Genomic DNA, 19,330 nt, shown 5'->3' on the forward strand with positions numbered 1-19,330 from the left:
TTTTACTTTACAAACAACAGAAATGAATGAATATGTGACATAGGGTGATTCATGGTAGAGAAGAAACCAGGTGAGAAGAGATGAGACCCATAAGGTCTCATCATATATATTTTCCCCATGGATGCCAAACCCTGGATGTCTCCCATTCTAGACTGGTCTGCCCATATCCTTGAAAAGAATTTATTCATGAAATTACCCCACAATGATGATATCATCTATTTTCTACCAGGATCCTGTTTCAAACCAATGTATAACAATAAAAGCTATAAAACTATACATACATGCATACATACATATCAGGGTGGGGGATGGAAATGGGGAGGCATCAGGGGAAGATGCTATTTTGTACTCAGGAGATAGAAATCAAGGAAGACATCTCTAATGAGCATGGTGGTACACACCATTAGTCCCAGCACTCAGGAGGCAGAGGCAGGCAGATCTAAGAGAGTTCAAAGCCAGCCTGGTCTACAGAGTTAGTTCCAGGACAACTGGATCTACACAGAGAAACCCTGCCTCAAAGAAACAAAACGGGGAGGGGGGGCAACATCTGAGCAGGGTACAGGTGAAACAAGGAGTGACTCCTGTGGCTACGGAGCAGGAGGGCACTATGACAGGCAGAGCAACAGGTATAAAGGTCCTGAGGTGACCACAAGAGGCCAATGTCTAGCAACACAGTAAGAACAGAGACAGGGATGGAGATAAGAATCCAGAGCCCCAGAATTCGTGTAAACACCTAGCAGGCGCTCAGTCATCTCACTACAGGAGAGGCAGAGACAGGATCCCCAGGGCAAGCTGCCTAGGCAGACTAGCTGGAATTGATGAGTTCCAAGTCCAGCATGAGACCCTGTAAATAGACACCATTAAGCGAAGTGATGAGTAATCAAGGAAGATACCTCAAGTCAAATTCCTGCCTCCACTGTCACCCACACCCATGCACCCACATGCGTGGGAACTCTCAAACACATATAAATGCATACCACACGCACATAAACATGAGAAAAGAAAAAAAATCACTTCTGCTGTTGAGTGGAGACACAGAAGCAGGGAAAACCATCACAAATGATGGAATGCAAACACTGGGAGGCAGTGAGGAGTCAGGGGCTTGTCTCGGCAAATGTTCGTTTGTGACGTTTGTTCTACTTCTAAGCAGAGATGACAAGGCAAAGGGCTCTCTCAGCCTGGGCTTTATAGACATCAGGCTGAGAGCTATAGAGTAGAGAATGATCCATCTGTAAGTAGTCTCCGAAGTCATGAAACTGGATGACACCAGCTTGTGATTTAATGTCTTTGGAGATAAAAAGGCCAGGGCTAGGCAGAACACGCCAGTCCTTAGGGCTCAGGGACTCCAGCAAACAGACTTTATTAGGAAGGAGCAAAATGGTTCAGGCTGGGTGTGGTGGCACTTGCCTGAGGCGGGAGGATCAGGAGCTCAAGGTCATTCTCAGCAACACATCAAGCTCCAGGCCAGCCTGAGCTACAAGAGAACTGTCTTAAAGGTAAAAATAAAAATGGGGCTGGGCGGTGGTGGTGCAAGCGTTTAATCCCAGCACTCAGGAGTCAGAGACAGGTGGATTTCTGTGAGGTCAAGACCAGCCTGGTATGAGTTCCAGGACAGCCAGGGCTGCTACACCTGTCTCAGAAAGAAAGAAAGGAAGGAAGAAAGAAGGAAGGAAGGAGGGAGGGGAGAAAGGAAGGAAGGAAAGAAAAAAGAAGGGAGGGAGGGAGGGGAAAGGGAAAGAGAAAAAGAAAAAAGAGGATTTGGATTTCGCTTACTCCCACCCCCACCCGCACCAAGGGGAAGGATGCCTCCTGGAAATGACCCGGCCAGTGCACTCCATGAGCTCACTGCAGCTGTGCTTGCCTGCACCAGACCTGCACAAGGTCAAGCCAGCAAGATCAGTCAACAGCAGTGATGGGACTCAGCAGGTTATAAAACCAAAAAAGGAAAGGATGTGAAGGTGAGAGGAGGGTGTTGTGGAGGTACTCAGGAAGTGGGAGGGGAGATTTTGGGTGAATAAATATATATTAAATATATATATATGAAATTATTAAAGAATAAAAAATATATTCTATTTAAAAATAGGAGTTGGAGACATTGCTCAATGGACAAAATGCTTGCAAGCACAAGTGTGAGTACCTGAGTGTGGATTCCCAGAATCTAGATAAAGGCATGTCTCTCTCTCTCTCTCTCTCTGTGCATGTGTATGTGTGCATATGTGTGTGTGTGTATCTGTATGAATGCATGTGTAGTGTAGACCAGAAAACAACTTCAAATATCCCTTTTCAGACACCATCCACCCTGGTTTTTGAGATGGGGTTTCTCAGTGACCTGGTAGGCTAGGACAGCTGGCCAGCAAGTCCTAGGAATCTGCCTGACTCAGCATCCTCATCCCCAGGGTTACAAATGTGCACTGTTACCCCTGGCTTTTTATTCATGCAGATTCTGGAGACTGAACTCAGGTCTTTATGCTTGGAAGGCAAGCACTTTACTGACTAAGCCAACTTCTTTTTATACTGCGTTTTCACTTTTAGCTATGTATAATTGTGTGTGTGTTCCTGTGGATATGTGCGTGTGAGTGCAGTTGAGCGGTGGCCAGAAGACAGTGCAGGATAACCTGGAGGTGGAGTTTCAGGCTGTTGTGAGACACAGGATATGGGAGCTGGTAACTGAACACGAATCTTCTGCAAGAACAGTGAATGTTCTTTTGTTTGGTTTTGGTTTTTCAAGACAGGGTTTCTCTGCGTAGCCTGGTCATCCTGGAGCTCACTCTGTGGACCAGGCTGGCCTCAAACTCAGAGATCCGCCCTCCTCTTTCTCCAGAATACTGGTACTAAAGGGGTCCAACACCACCGCTCCACCAGCAGATGCTCTTAACTGCCAAACTATCTCAGCTGCCCTTGATGCTGTCCTATCTAGAATGAGATTAATACTGTAACTGTTTTCATCCTGATGAACACTGTTAGGTGTTTCAGAAATACAGACACCAGGATACCATTGGCACTAGATGGGTTTAGAATGTTGCTATCGAGCAGTGGTTTGCATGCAAGCACCTGCATGAAATAACTAAGCCCCCTTGACCACACTCGGGGCTAGAATCATGAAGAACTATTATAAGCTGCTATCAACAGTTCAGTTCACAGAGACAGGAAAGCCTTGGCGGCGGCAGCAGCAGCAGGAGCGCCTACAGAGGCAGTGGGAACGGTCTCTAGGCCTGCACATCATCTTGTGGGCTCTCTGCTACATCTCCAAATAACGTCAGGGGGCTCAATTTCTTCACAGTGCTACAACTCAGCTCTATGCCTTTGATCGTCACACCCTGTCAAAATATGTGAAGTTGAGAGTCCTGAGTCCAGACCTCCCATGGAGGTCTGAAGGGATAAAAGAAGCAGCTACTCACATGCTGGCTGCTACCTCCTTCCTCCCTCCCTCCCTCCCCTTTGCCCTGCCTCCCAGGCAGCTGGGTGTAGGAGCCTTCACCCATTCTTCTCAATTCGTTTCCTTTTTGAGATGTCTTTGCACTTGCTGTTTGTCTTAACCAGAGTTTGCCTATATTTGGGATGGGGGAGTTAGCAATGGAAAGATTCAGTTCCTCTCTCTTTCCCAGGACCGATGCCTCCTTGCCATTCCTGAGAACTTTAGACACATACATTGTCTCTATTTGGGATGGCTACAGCCAGGGCAGGACCCAGCTTATTGTGTCTGTTCTGTGGGTGGCAAGAGCACAGCACAGTTGGTACATGCTTTGTCATTCACGAATCTCTTGGTTTCATCCCCGGCATCATATAAACCCGGTGTGGAGCTGGGCAAGGCTGTGCTCACCCTTAATCCCAGTACTCAGGAGGCAGATGCAAGGAAACCTCTGTGAGCTTGAGACCAGCTAGTGCTTGAAAACAACAACAACAACAACAACAAAAACTGATGTAGTAACACAGGCCTTCAATCCCAGCATTGGAGAGGTGGTGGCAAGAGAATCAAAAATTCAAGGACTTAGGCTACCCTTGAGGCCAGCCTGGGCTACATGTGACCTGTCTGAAAAGTATAAGAAGAATGGTATGATTTGTTTCAGAGCCAGTTGAATGACAGACCTATGTCACCCGAGCCCAGGCACTGTGGAAAACACACACCCTCTCTGAACTCCACTGAAAAAAATATGTGCCACACATTTTAATTTTTGAGTTGCACCTGCCACTCAGTTACCTTTCCAGTACTTCACAGAGATAAGAAACTCACTTAACATCTGTCATTCCACAGATCATTTTATAAGTTTCAGAAGGTGGCAGAAACTACATTGCAGCAAGCAATAAAATATGGTATAGATGCCCCAGGGTTCCAATTAAAGATTATTGAAAGTATGCTTAGAAGTACCATAGGCAATAAGATGACTAGCCAGGCAACAGAAATGGAAGTGAATACAATTGATATTATTTGGGTTTAAAGGGAAGAAAAAAACTAGGTAAATATTGTAACCTCAAAAAGAAGACCAAAAGAAAAGACTTAGATTCATTGATGTTAAATAAATTCAGACCATAAAAGGGACTACTTTCTGCCTAATATCAAAAGCCAATTATCATTTGCCTACAGTAGAGGTAATGACACCCTCTTTGTTTAACACTACAATCTTTCTGTCTCCATCTCTCTGTGTCTCCCTGTCTCTGTCCCCCTCTCCCCCGCCAGGGTCATACCCCACCAGTGAAGTTACAGCTGCCTCCTCTGGGGCTATTTGCTGGTTTGAAGAGATAACACTTAAGAACTTTGTCTGTGGTAATCCAGGAGGACGTTCTCACTAGACAAGCCTGAAGTTCAATGGGAAGGAGGAAGGAACTTGTCTTGGAGAAGAAGTGAGGGGAAGGTAGACATCACCAGCTTGGGAGCTCAGGGCGTGGCTAAGACTGCTGCCTAAGCAGAAATGCAAGGCAGCAAGGAGCACACAGAGGTCTATGATGAGCTGAGCGGTCAACCAGGGAAGCCCTGACAGGCTCAGCCTGGCCTGAGAGCAGAAGGAGGACTGAAGTGAGTGTAGCTTTTGAGACAGGACTGTAGGACTAAATGAAGAATACAGATAGATGATAGATAGACGATAGATAGATAGAGATAGATAGATAGATAGATAGAGATAGATAGAGATAGATAGATAGATAGATAGATAGATAGATAGATAGATAGAAGATTGCTCAGACATGGGTTTTAAGCCAATGGAAAGTCTCTATTAGCTGGTGGGTGACCACACCTGGTGTTCAAGATCCTGGCACATCCGGTATCTTTCTCAGAGTAAGATTTTAAGCACAAAACCATGACCTGGGTTGACATACTTCAGTTAACAAGAACAGTTGGCCAGAAGCAGAAGTGCAGATGCCAAAAAACAAGGTTAGTATGTTTAGAGACTTTTCTATAACTATGGACTTTGATGGATTAGGTCTTTGTTTTACTTTTGTCAGGTTGCCCTGTCTAATGCTGAGTTTTACAGCCTGAATGGTACTTCCAACATGGAATCAGTTGTGTTAAGGTCTTGGGGCCTACTAAGGTCTGGGGCTCTGTTATAGATAGATAGATAGATAGATAGATAGATAGATAGATACATACATACATACATACATACATACATACATACATAGAGTGGTAAAGTGGTAGAGATTTTTGTTTTCTTTTTTGAGACAGGGTCTAATGTAACCTGGACTGGCTTCAAGTTCATTGTGTAGCCAAAGATAACCTTGAATTTGAGCCATCCTTCATCCACTTCCCAAGTGCTGGGATTGCAGGCACAAGCCACCATGCCCAGTTTATTCAGTGCTGGGGACCAAACCCAGAGCCTCCTGCACGCTAGGCAAGCACTCTACTCACTGAGGCACATGCCTAGAGCAGCTGTCATATTCTTGAGGGCATTTCGTTGTTGTTAAGCATTTCATCTCTATGGCAACCTGTGAGGGTTAGTCCAGTCATGGATTCTATTTTATAGAGTAGGAACCTAAGGAGGAGAGAGATTTGTAAGCAATGGATCTAGGGGGTAAGTAGCTCCTTGTATGTTTATTGGATAAAAGAGCAAATCAGTAAGTCGAAATTCCTGTATTTGGGGTAGGTATTTTGTTTTGTTTTGTTTTGTTTTAAAGAAAAGCCTTTTCAAGTTTCTCAAACAACTTTAATATGTGTTTGAGATTCCTAATTAAACCCTGAACACAAACTGCTTAAAATGAGCAACTCAAACGGTGCACAAAAGCAGCCAAAGGGTGATCTTTAATTAGTTTATTTGACTGTAAAATGCAAGACTGTGAAGACTGTTATCTCAGAGAAGGGATAAAAGGCAAGCAGAGGCAAAGATAACAGATTTCGACAGTCACAGGATCTGCTCTCTGGAAATCGCAGCTGTTTTCCGTATGTGCCAGCCAACTGGAACTCGTCAAACAACTCTGTTGAAAGCCTACGGGTCCTGGCAGTTTAGAGAGGGATTCATCCAGATGCCATGGGAAACTGGCCTGCTAAGGAGGTGCAGGGTATCCGATCTTCTGACTTCTCTAGGCTAAGGGGCATGCTCAAGAACTGTGAAATCAAGTTTACACCACACACATGCGCGCGCGCACACACACACACACACACACACACACACACACACACACACAGGTGTGCTTGACTTGCAATCCTGAGGAACTGAGGTCAATCCCCAGATCCCACATAAAAGGGCTGGATGTGGTGGCCACACTTGTAATCCCAGATCTGGGGAGATAAAGACAGGCAGACCCCTGGTGCTCACTGAGCAGCCAGCCAGGCCTACCTACTGAGCTTCAGACACGTGAGAGACTACCTGGAAGAAAAAGGTAGATGGTGCCTATGGACTGACACCCATAGTTGTCCTCTGGCCTTCACACACACACACACACACACACACACTCACAAACTGAAAAAAAAAGTCAATGTTTTAGTAGGCTTACAATTTCGTGTTGAGCTACAAGGCTTGGATACCCATGCTAGAGCATACCTCTACTCACTTTGCATTTAACTGGGGGGTACAGCCTCTCACCACTCAACACCAGTGCGGGAGAGGAACATCAATGAGTCTCTCCGAACTGAAAAGCTACTGTTTAGTACTTATGAGTAACGTAAGTATTGGGATGGACATTGCTGTGGTTTGAATGCTTGTCCCCTCCCAGACTTGTATTAAAGTTTAGTCACCACTGCAAGCATTTTAAGGGGAAAAAATTGAAGACATGATTAGACCAGGATGCTCTCTGATACTCATGAATACATAAACACTATTATTGCTAGAGATGACGCTGGTGAAATGGCTCAGTAGGTAAAAACACTTGCTGCCAAGCCCAGGAGAATCAACTTACCAAGGTTGTTGTTCTCTCTCTCTGTCTCTCTCTCTCTCTCTCTGTCTCTCTCTCTCTCTGTGTGTCTGTCTGTTTGTCTCTCTGTCTCTCTGTCTCTCTCTCTCTCTCACACACACTCATTAAATAAATGCTGTGAGAAAAGTGTGTTTCTTCATTGTGCTCTCCTGTCCTCCCTTTCTTTCCCCATCTGTCCTTTTACCACAAAATACTATAGAAAGAAGACATTTACCAGATGCCAACCTCTACCTGAACTTCCCAGTATCCAGTATGAGCCAACAAATCTTTGTTCATCATAACTTATTTAGTGTGGAGCTGAGGATACACCTCAGCTGTCAGAGTACTTGCCTGGCATGCACAGGGCACTGGGTTCCATCCCCACTATTGCATAAACCCAGTAGAGTAACATACGCCTGTATTCTCAGCACTTAGGTGATGGAGGTAGAAGCATCAGAAGTTCAAGGTCATGCTCAACTCTGTTGAGTTGGAGGCAAGCCTGGGCTATGTGAGAATCTGTAGATAGATGGATATAGATAGATAGATAGATAGATAGATAGATAGATAGATAGATACTAATTTGGAGGAAAAAATGAATTACCCAGTCTGTGGTATTCTGTTATAACAGCACAAAACAGACAAAGACAGCCAACTAGCCAATCAACAAGCTTTGGGCAGGACCATTCTGGTTCAATGCTTGGATTTTGCCAGCAGAGTAAAATGGTCCCCTTGGGCTACAACTCAAGGGACCTCATTTCTTCATAGAAACTAACAAGATAGCCTGCAAGTTGAAGCAAGTCAGTTTCAGGTAGAAAGCCAGCTGCATTAACAAATTCTCTCAGCCGCTCTCACCCAATCAACAAACACATTGCCTCCAGCCTTATCTGCCTGGCATCAAGGCAACAGGATCAACTGCATCTGGTTGCCAAGGGCCCCCTGCTAGCCTGCTACCCTTCCTGACATTTTCATCGCTCACCCCCCTCTGTCCTCATCCATAGCCCTTCCATCCACTGCTGTCCCTGGAGCTGACACTTACACTGAGCAAGGTCACCTTGGAAATTTCATTTTCACTAGGCTTTGTCTGTGTGTCAAACACTTCTGCACCTTAGAAAGACACCCCATGAATAATTGCAACCCAGAAGCTTGGCTGAGATGAAGGGGGGAAATGGGGTTAGCATTTACTGAAACTGGGCAGGCTGAAGTGGAAATCCCCAAGAGAAAGATGCAAAGTACACTGCTTCTAGCAAGGATGGAGAGATCTGTGGAACCAAAGTAGGTGGGGCACCAGAACACAACGCAGAATTAGTTCTATGATGAGAGGAAAATGTGAAGACTATATCACTTTAGATGAAAAATAAAAATTTTCAAACCTGTTAAATAGTAAAGAGAATAACTTAATAATGCCCTGATGAAATAAGTTATGCCTACTTTTTTTCTCCAAGTCCTTTAAAAACCATGATAACCAGGTGTGATTTTGGATGAGGCAGAGGGATGGAGAATTCAGGCTAGCCTGGGCTACATATTAAGAGAGAGAAGTGAGAGAGAGAAAAAAAGGGAGGGAAGAGGAGGGGAGGGGAGGGGGAGAAGAAGGGAGGGGAGGAGAGCAAAGGGGAAGGGATGGGAGCAGAGGGGAGGGCAGCAGAGGGGAGGGGAGCAGGGGAAGAAAGGTTGCAAGAGAAGCAGTCTAGGGCTGTAGCTCAGTTACTGGAGTGCTTGCCTAGTGTGCACAGAGTCCTGGGTTCAATCCCTGGCACCTCATAAAACTGGTGTGGCGGTACATGACTCTTCAGCACTCAGGAGGTGGAACCAGGAGGACAGAAGTTCAAGACGATCCTTGGCTATATATCAAGTTCAAGCTCAGCCTGAGCTACACGCGTCTTGTCTCAGAAAAGAAAAAGGAACGATGGCAGGAGAAATAAGGTGAAACCGGCTTTTTGATACTTTGGTCTCATGTCCCCCATCTCCCCTCTGTGATAAGCCAATTGTTTTCAAATATAAGAACTACTGCTACCCAATCATCATGCTGTGTGTGTGTGTGTGTGTGTGTGTGTGTGTGTGTGTGTGTGTGTGTGTGTGTGTAACTTCTTGGTGGTTTTCGCTTCATGTTAAACATAATGAAGCTGCGAAACTGTATGTGCCTCTTTAAAGATGTGAAATAAAGCAAACTCGATTTCCTGCAGACTCCATTGTGTGACGGAATAGTCTGCTCCTGCGTCTCTTCATGTGGAAGGATGCTGTTTGACAGCTGCTCTGGGCCCCATTTCCGATCTTCACCTCTTTCAACACATGTTGCTCACTTGTGGCCTGTGTCGCTTTTGAAGCTAGTCAATACCTCCCCCTAAGAGTGTCTCTCACTTTAAGTCATGTAAGTCAAAAGGAATCTCCCTACACACTTCATGCATGTTAGCACATCTCATCTCTACAGTGCCCTAATTTGGATAGATCCAATTATCATTTCCATTTGTGTGTGTAGTAGTAGAAGTGGTGGTGGTGGTGGCGGTGGCAGCAGTAGGTTAGTGATGCCCTTATCTGTGTGCACATGTGGAGACTACAGGTGGCCTATGGGTGTCTTCCTCAATTGCTTTCCACCTTAAGTTTTTGAGACGGAGTCTCTCCCTGGACTTGGAGCTGACTGTTCCAGCCAAACTGCCTAGCCAGTGAGCAGCTGATGGTCCTCCAGTCTCTGACTACCCAGTGCTAAGATTATGGGCATATGCCACATGGCTGGCTTTTACATGAGTGTTGAATATCCAAAACCAGGGCTTCATTGCACAACAAGCACTTTACCCACTCAGCCATTATCCCCATTTATAGAAGAGAACATTCCTGCTCTGGCAGGGCATTGGTGGTACACACCTTTAGTCCCAGCATTTGGGAGGCAGAGGCAGGTAGATCTCTGTACCTTTGAGGCCAACTTGGTCTGCCAGGACAAGGTCCAAAACAATGCAGAGAAATTGTCTCAAAAAATCAAACAAAACCAACTTGCTGGTCTGTGTGTTTCTGTGAGGGAGTCGCAGGACTTGTAGGATTGCTCGTGCAGCTGGGCACTGTAGCCCTTGTCCCACTTGATGTCATTGCTCTGTATAAACAACTGACCCTAGGGCTTCAAATTATCCCATTGTGTCAACATTTGCTTGTATGGTTACTACCCCTACGCCCATGGCTTTCTACAAATACAGTTCTCATATCTTCATAGAGAATTTACCAGAACACAAATGTTGCCCAGTGTTCAGATTGCCCATTTGGTATGTAGGAATAAGTCAGCCAGCCAGACATCTTCATGAGCCAAAGGACAGGCTGTGACTCCACTGAGGGTACATTGAGTCACTTAGCAAAGGCAAGACACAAGCCAGATGGCTACAAAGGATACAGCTACCGCCTCTCTGCCCTCGCCTTTTCCTTCTACACTCTGGTCCCTCCTCTGTTCTAACTGGCCAGGCCAAACAACAATCATCCTTCATGCCCAGCTTAATTCGTCTCCAGAACCGAAGCCCACTCTGTCCCTTGATGTGATTTCCCCCAATACTATGTAATTGCCTGCTGTGTTCTCTCCCTTTGTTTCTTTGACTTCCAAAAGACAAGGACAACAGCTTATGCTTACATGTACCTACAAACCACTATAAGACTCACTGAAGGAACTGGGGAGATGGCTTGGCGATTAAGAGCATTGGTTGCTCTGAGAGGACCCAGGTTCTCTCCACATGACGGATCACAGCCATCTATATGTACAGTTCCAGGGGACCCAATGCTGTCTTCTAGCCTCCACAGGCTCTAGGCAGTTATAAAGCATACAGACATACACCCAGGCAAACATTTATACACATTTTTAAAAAAGACTCACTGAGGGGTGGGCCAGCAAGATGACTCAGCTGCACAAGCCAGACAACCTGAGTTCAAAACCTAAATCCCAGGGAAGAAGGAGAGAACTGGCCCCGAAAAGTTGTCCTCTGACCTCCACATGCGTACTGTGACTTATACACTCCTGCTCTCACATCTCATACATGTATATAATAACACACACACACACACACACCTCACTGGAAGAGATGGGGAGATGGGCCCATCGGTAAAGCACTTACTTTGTAAAAGGTCAGGAATATGAGCACATACCTGTAATTCCAGTGATCACCAGGTAAGAGAAGACAGGCAGGTCTCTAGAAGTTGATGTCAGCTAACCTATCCTACTCGGTGAAGTTCCAGGTCAATGAGCAGTCTTGTATCAACCAAACAGTGATGCCTGAAGGATGACACTCAAGACTGTCCTTTGGTCTCCACATGCACATAAACACACACACACACACACACACACACACACACACACACACACACACACATATATATATATATATATATATATATATAGAGAGAGAGAGAGAGAGAGAGAGAGAGAGTCACTGAGGTGCAGAATGGGGAGCAGGCACACTACCATGCCCAACATTTTACATGGGTTTGAGGAACACAAGTCCTCATGACTGCATAGCAGGCATTTCACCAACTGAGCCATGCCCCAGCCCATGCCTGCTTCTTAATCTGGAAAACCAAGGTGGTCAAGAGAGCACCTACCCTATGAAGTCCTTATGACTTTAAACCTGTTGGTCTAGCATTATACGCTATACAGCCTTAGTCATTTTGGTCAGCATCACACCCTCTTCTAACATTTTTCTTTTTCACACACATGAAGTTTTCCACAGATACCTGATCTTTTGCCTTGCATCCTTTGAGTCCAAAAGCCCACCTTAATATATATTGGTGATTTTTTTCAAAAGCAATGATCATAAATGCCTCTCAATCTGATACCATGGGCAAAAAGGACTACAGTAAACATGCTCAAATACCAGTGTTCCCCATAGCATGTCTGAGTCCCAATTACTTTACCTGATGACATTTTCTCCATATCCTTTTGAAATCAGAAGCAATGGCAGGTATAGCAATCAGCTGAAACATGCATGGTAGGCTCTTGACTCACACAGACTTTCACCGTAACCACCGCCATCGGGTGCTAGCTTCTTTTGTGTTCTGTAGAACACAAGAATAGGTATATGTAGCACAGGCTGGCCCAAATTCACTATGTAACCAAGAACGACCTTGAACTCTGGATCCTCTGGCCTCTGTCGGCTGACAGGTATATAGCACCAGGCTCAGCTTCAGAACTTACTTTTTAGTAGTAGTTTAAAGAATTATTGACTCTTCAGCTACAAGCCAGCATGAGCTTCATAAATTGTATTGCACAATTCCAAGACTTTCTACCAGTTGACAGTGATAGGTAAGAAAAATCTAAAAACAATTTTGTGCTATGTCTATTTTAAACAAAATCCTGTTTCACTATACACACTGAAGCATGAATTTAAAATTCCTGGGATTGGGGAGTCATTCAGCTGGTAGAGTACTTGTCCAACATGAATGGTGTTTGATCCCCAGCATTGCCTAAGCCAGGTGTGCCAATCATGGCTTTGATCCCATCACTCAAGAGGTGGAGGCAGGAAGATCAGGAGTTCAAGGTCACTGTTAAGACATACTGAGTTAGGGATCAGCCTGGGCTACATAAGACACACAAGACAGAATGAGTGCCTACCATGTTCCAGCTGATTGTTGTCCCTGCCATTGCTTCTGATTTCTATGAGGATATGAAGATTTCTATAATGAAATAATAAATGATGAAACTTTTCAAAATGAAGGATTTGGCTTCAGTGTGATTTCACGTCATATGCAATAGCATGCTTCACTATTTTAATATAACTTGACATCAGTGGAAGACAGTGATAGTTGTTCAAGATGCACCTTGCCTAAAGAACGCATGATGGTGGACAAGCAAGTACCAGGAATCCCTTTGAATCTACAAAGGGTTCATTACCTTAAAATCATTTTCAGACAAGGTGTGTGTGTGTGTGTGTGTGTGTGTACACGTATATAATTAAATGGCTTTTGCCTCGCATAATTAGGAACATAAGATTATTTGGGGGCAGTTATCCTTTTTCACAGAACAGGAAAAAAAAGCCCAAGATATGAGAACAGCCTCTGAGGGCCAGTCCTCTGCCACCTTCCTCGGCTGGTGGCTTCTCTAGCTTGAATTTCTACATTTGTACTAAGCTCAAAATCAACTGCCATGTCTTTTCTGGCTTAGGTTTAGAAAAAAAGTGAGAACTGAGGTCTAGGCCACCAAAGGGAGGGGGAGTTGCATCCACTTGTGTATGTGAGACGGAAAAGAAAGAACCCAAGAGCAAGGGGAGAAATACCAATCTGATGTCACTTTGTTTGATCGGTGTCATTGACTACCTTATCTAGTTTTTAAATATCTACATGAAAACTATGAGTCAAAAATGTGTTTGGTGAGGAGGTAAAGTTGTGGCTTAATTGACAGATCACTTGCCAAGCACGCAGGAAGCCCTGGGCTCCATTCCTAGTACCATATAAAGTGGCTGCAGTTCCAGCAATGTAGAGATGGATGCCGGAAGATCAGAAGACCAAAATCATTCTTAGCTACATATTGAGTTGGAGGCCAGCCTGGACTACAGGAGACAATGTCTCAAAAAAAAAATGAGGAGAGCTACCCATCTTTGAGTCTTCAAGGCACACTGAGTAAGAGGGGAAGCAACCGAAAGGAAGAACTCCCAGAACAGAGCTGTATTAGTCAAAGAGGGATCTGTGGTCATGGTGTGTTTACCAAAAACCCCATTATTTACAGAAATTCAAAGACAGGCCAGTAGACATCGAGGCACAATGACGTCATCAAGAAGCCCTTCATCTTCTTGGATGGTGCTGAATGCTGCTCACCAGAATAAAATGGGTAGTTCAAAAATGGCTTCAGTCTCTCCAGCTCTGTTCTGGACTTAACAAAGAGCCACCAGACGTGAGGAGTTATCTGCAGGAGCATGTACAGCTTACAGTGTCTACACCACTGAAGAAAATGTCTGCCCCTGTTCCAGGCAACCATAATAGCCTGAGAGAAGGGCAGTGTCTCAGGCTTGCTGAATTCTTATGACTCTCCAGTTTATGTAGTGCCTTCTCAGTTTTCTAGATCAGATGGGAAATGGAGACCACCCCACCCCAGTGGCCTCTGCTCTCAGCATACTGTCCTGATGGTTATCTTCTAAGTACCTAAATGTGAGTCATGTCTATGGCCATAGCATCCTGAGTGTGCACGAACCTCATCAAAATATGAGTTATTCTGAAACTGTAATTTGCTGAGGTTTTCTCCTATTAATCAACTGTATTGTTATTTCACCATTGACACCTCTGCTAGGGAATACAGGACATGAAAACAAGGTCCCTAAGGACACCATAAAGAAAATATTTAATCTTTTCAATATTATTAGAAAAAGTCTTCAGTGCTAGTGAGATGACTCTAAAGCGCTTGTTGCCAAGCCTGATGACCTGAGTTCCATTCCCAGAACTCACATGATGGAAAGAGAGAGCTGACCCAGCCGAGCTGACTTCTGCCCTCCACACATGCACTGAGGCACACACATGCCCAGCACATACACACAAATAAATAACATGAGCTTTTAAAAGGATCTTTTTAAAAGTGGCTTTAGGGACCATCAGTCTGTTAAGATGCTGCCACCATCCAAGTACTTTGCAGGTGAGTGACACCTTCCAATGTTCCAGAAAACATTATCATCTCAAAATTTACACTCAAGAACTGTTCAGCCATGTCACAAAATAAGAAAAATTAGAAAAAATTGTTATGTTTAAGCAAGTTTATGATTTTGTATTGCTTTTCATTCATAGCTCTACTGAGGCACATGAGATTTAAAATGTGATTTTGGCCATAGAAAGAGAGAATACAGGGTTAAGGATGTAGCCCAATGATAGATTGCTCTTCTAGGGCAAGGTACTGGGTTCCATCCCACTTAAGTCGGCCAGGACAGAGAAGGAGGAGGAAGAGAAGGGAAAGCTGTGGTGGGGCTCGCCCTTAATCCTAGCACTCAGGAACCAGAGGCAGTTGGATCTCTGTGAGTTCCAGGCCAGCTTGGTCTGAGTTCCAGGATAGCCAGAACTGTTATACAGAGAAACTCTGTCTTGAAAAAATAGCACAGAGAGAGAGAGAGAGAGAGAGAGAGAGAGAGAGAGAGAGAGAGAGAGAGAGAGAGAGAGAGAGATGAGAGAGGGGGAGGAGAAAGGGGAAAGAGAAAAGGGAAGGAAAGGATGGAAGGGGAGAGGAAGAGAAAGAGGGAAAGGGAAGGAAGAGGAAAGAGAAGAATGGAGAGGGGAATGAGAAACAAGAAAAGAGAAAAGGGAAGGAAAAGAGAAAACCCAACAGCCATTTCCTTCACAAAGAAGAGTCATGGGTGAGAGCACTGGGATCCATGCTATGTGGTGTTGGGGACAGACTCTCACAGACCCCAGGTGCTGTCATCCTCAGAATGCTGGCTTTTCCTTCTCATGCCTGTCCAGTTATGGTTTTCTTCCGGTGTCCTCAGCTTATTTATAAAAACAGCCTTTCTGTGAAACCCTTGCCTGTGGCCCTTAGGTCACAGGAGCCAGACCTCATCTCAAGGGAGGCTAAGTCATATGGGTCTTTACAGCATCCAGGCTATATTGAGAAGGAGGCAGAAAAGGCTTCGAAATGACTCGAGGGAGAACTGAGCAAGAGTATCTGACACCAGGCGAGAGAGAAAAATTAAGGCTAAGAGAAGTTCAGAAATGAACAATTAGCACTTGTTCACTAGACTCATAGCTGGTGGGGTGACACGGCTAAAGCTGGAAGGTGGGACAGCCTGACCCTAGCCTTCTGCATGCATATTAGATAGAGCACATCGAGTTCGCCAAGAAGCTGAATACAGGCGGTAACAATGCATCTGCATTCGACAGATGAAATAACGTGAAGGGCATAGTTGGGTTTTCTTGAATAATACAGATACCGCCATTACTCTTTCTCCTTTTCTTTTCCTTTTTGATTGTGTGGGGAGGGGAGGAGTAGAGAAAGCCCAGAATGAGTGAGGTCTTGAGTGAATATTTGTTGACAGGAGCCTGCCATGTTAAAGACACTAGGGCCTCAAACCCAAGGAGAAATGGCAAAACCTTTACCCTAGGGTAAGGTTTAGAAGCATGGCAAAGCCTTCCTCAGAGGACCCAATGTCAATGTTGACGGCGTTTGCAGAAAACGTCTGCCACAGCTCTCCTGCCTTGTCTAAGGCCTGAAGACTGCCCTCCAGGAGAGACTGCTCTGTACAATGGAAATTAACTAAACCCATCTCCTTGATCCAGCTGCACCCCATAAGCCCTGTTTATCTGCAAGTCATAACCCCACCTCCTTGGCAAGCTGTATGCCATAACGCCACCTCTCTGTCCAAATCTATATGATAAACAGCCTGCACTTATTGAGAGCTGTGACTTCTCCAGCAGAGAGTCCAGATCGCCCAATTCCAGCTTTTGTCTGTGTGATATTGTGTGTCTGTATTTTTTCATTCCCTTGCCACCCCAGCCGGGTCCACCCCTGAAGCCATGCTGGATGTTGCACATGGGTTTGAGTTGTATCTGTGGCAGGGTGAAACTGGACACAGGTGTGGGAGGACTTAGTCCGTGTGGTGAGTAGACTACCTTAATGCCATTCCTCGGTGGTTTACTCCTTTTACATAAGACAGGGTTTCTCATTGGCCTGAACATCAATAGGAAAACTAGGCTAACAGGCTCAAAAGCTTTCAGAAAGGTAGCTTCCTACCTCCATATACCACATAGTGCTAGAACTGTCAATGAGTTAGAATTGTTGGAAGTAGAGGGAGTACTTTCATGATTAGCTTTTTATGTAGATTCTGAGAAGCTGAACTCATCATCTTATGTGCAAGGCAAGCACTTCACTGAGTCATCTTTTTAGCCAACACAACCTCTTTCTAACAAAAAAAAGAAACAAGCTTAGCTTTTAATATTTGTTAAGATTTACTTTTATTTGTGTGTGTGTGTGTGTGTGTGTGTGTGTGTGTGTGTAATTGTCTGGTATACCTGTGTAGGTACCCTCAGAGTCAGAAGAGGGCACTACACTCCCTAAACCCATGAAGCTGAGTTACAGGTGGCTGAGAGCTGGAAAACATAAGCGCTGGGAACCAAACTCAGGTCCTCTGGAAGAGAGGGAAGCATTTTTTTAACTAAAGGAACTACTGGCTAAGATTTCAACAGATCATATGAACAGTTATCTAGTTCATAGTTTCAATGTAGGGATACATATCAAGACTGGTTCACAGTATGCTTCCCTACCTTTGTCTGACATGTTGGAGACAGGGGAATCTAGAGAGAGCTGACATGCTTCAGAAAATTAAAATGCATATGCTATTTAAATTTTACAAAGTATAAAGTCTACTGTCAAGATCAGCCAAAAAAATCATTATTAGTCTTGTGTGTTATTGAGTGTCCTTGAGAACTTAACATGTGTTGAACTTGATTTAGCTTTAGTTCTTTTTTTATGACATCAGAGATGATTTTTTAATGGCTCTAGGAGCTGGAGAGATAGATGGCTCAGGGGTTAAGAGTTAATCCTGCCCTTGCAGAGGACCTGAGTTCAATTCCCAGCACCCACATCAGTGACTCACAACCACCTGCAATTCCACCTGCTGGGATCTCATGCCCTCTCCTGGCCTCTGCAGGTAACTGTACACATGTGTAGTAGCATCTTGTTCCGCCAATAGATTTGAAGTGCTGGCCTTAGGGTGAGGCTTTGGTGTGCATCTGTCTGTGATCCCGTAAAAGGAAAAGGAGGGAAGGGGCCTCTTGGGTTGTGGTCTGAGCATCCTACATTGCAGCATCCTGCGCCTACAGGGGCAGAAGACCATGGCAGTTATTTACCTTAATTGTGTGAGTGCTCCCCAAATAAATACCTGTTATCATTTATTCAGGCATTCTTGGGCTTCCTTTACCATGCTTTCATACGTGTTCACAAACATGCACATGCACACAGAGAAAATTAAATAAATATATCTTTTAAAATAAAAGCTTCTAAAACTAGAGTGTTTTTATATTTTTATTTTCTGTTCTTGGGAGGCTAGAGTCTTGATTCTTTGTGGATTAACTATCCATCAATACCCATCTTTTGACAGAACAGAAAAAACAATGCCCTAAATGGAATTAAGAAAGCAACCACTCTGGGCTGGAATCCAGGACTAAATTACTTGATTCTTTTATGAAATAAAGAAATGAGGTGTTGATATCTCCTGAGCTCCTGAGCAGATCCATCCCAGATCATGTACAGTAGGAGGTATATACCTTCACATCCTCTATGAAGAGATGCTTTATAAAGAACTGTTAAGTGCTCACTTTAGCAGCACATATACTAAAAACTAGGATAATACAGAGGAGATTTCTATGGCCCCTGTGCAAGGATGACAAGCAGATTCATGAAGCATTCCAACATTCCAAATTCTTCATGCAAAATCTGAAAGAGTCTACAGTATCACTCAGCCTGCTATGGGCATCTTTGTAAACAAGGAAGTGTACTGATTATGAAAGCTTGGCCTTAGCTTAGACTTGTTTCCAACTAGCTCTTATAACTTAAATTAACCTGTTCTGCCATGTGACTCTTTACCTCTCCTTCACCCTGTATGTCCGACTCCCTCTGTGTCTGGCTGGTGAATAATCTTGAGCACCTCAGATCCTCCCCAAGTTCCTCTCCCCAGAAATCCTTCCTCTCCCCTCCTCCCCTGCCTGGCTATTGGCCATTCAGCTCTTTATTAAGCCAGTCAGAAAGCACCTTAGGCAGAGACAACTCTTCACAGTATACAAAAGGATCATCCCACAGCAGGGAAGTTAAAGGTAAGATTCCTATCAAGAGAATTAATGTACACGTTGAGCACATCAAATACTCTAAAGGCCAGGATAGCTTCCTGAAATGGGTGAAAGAAAATGATCAGACAAAGGAAGCCAAAGAGAAAGGCACCTGAGTTCAAGTGAAGGGCCAGCCTGCTCCACCCAGACAATCACATTCTGTCAGAACTAACAAGAGGGATCCCGAGATACTGGAGCCCATTCCCTGTGAGCTCATGGCTTAATGTACAAAAAGAAATAAAGGACCTAGACAGCAAAGTGT

General features: G+C 44.5%; 1 non-coding gene across 1 annotated transcript; it reads left to right on the forward strand.

Annotated features, from left to right (window-relative positions):
- Positions 1 to 18,553: 18,553 nt before the first annotated feature.
- On the forward strand, positions 18,554 to 18,661 carry LOC121137318. The gene has a single exon (XR_005874576.1). It is a non-coding gene; the product is annotated as a U6 spliceosomal RNA (small nuclear RNA).
- Positions 18,662 to 19,330: the final 669 nt, after the last annotated feature.

This window comes from Mesocricetus auratus, unplaced genomic scaffold (genome assembly GCF_017639785.1).
Source record: "Mesocricetus auratus isolate SY011 unplaced genomic scaffold, BCM_Maur_2.0 Super-Scaffold_100676, whole genome shotgun sequence".
NCBI classification, from domain to species: Eukaryota; Metazoa; Chordata; class Mammalia; order Rodentia; family Cricetidae; genus Mesocricetus; species Mesocricetus auratus.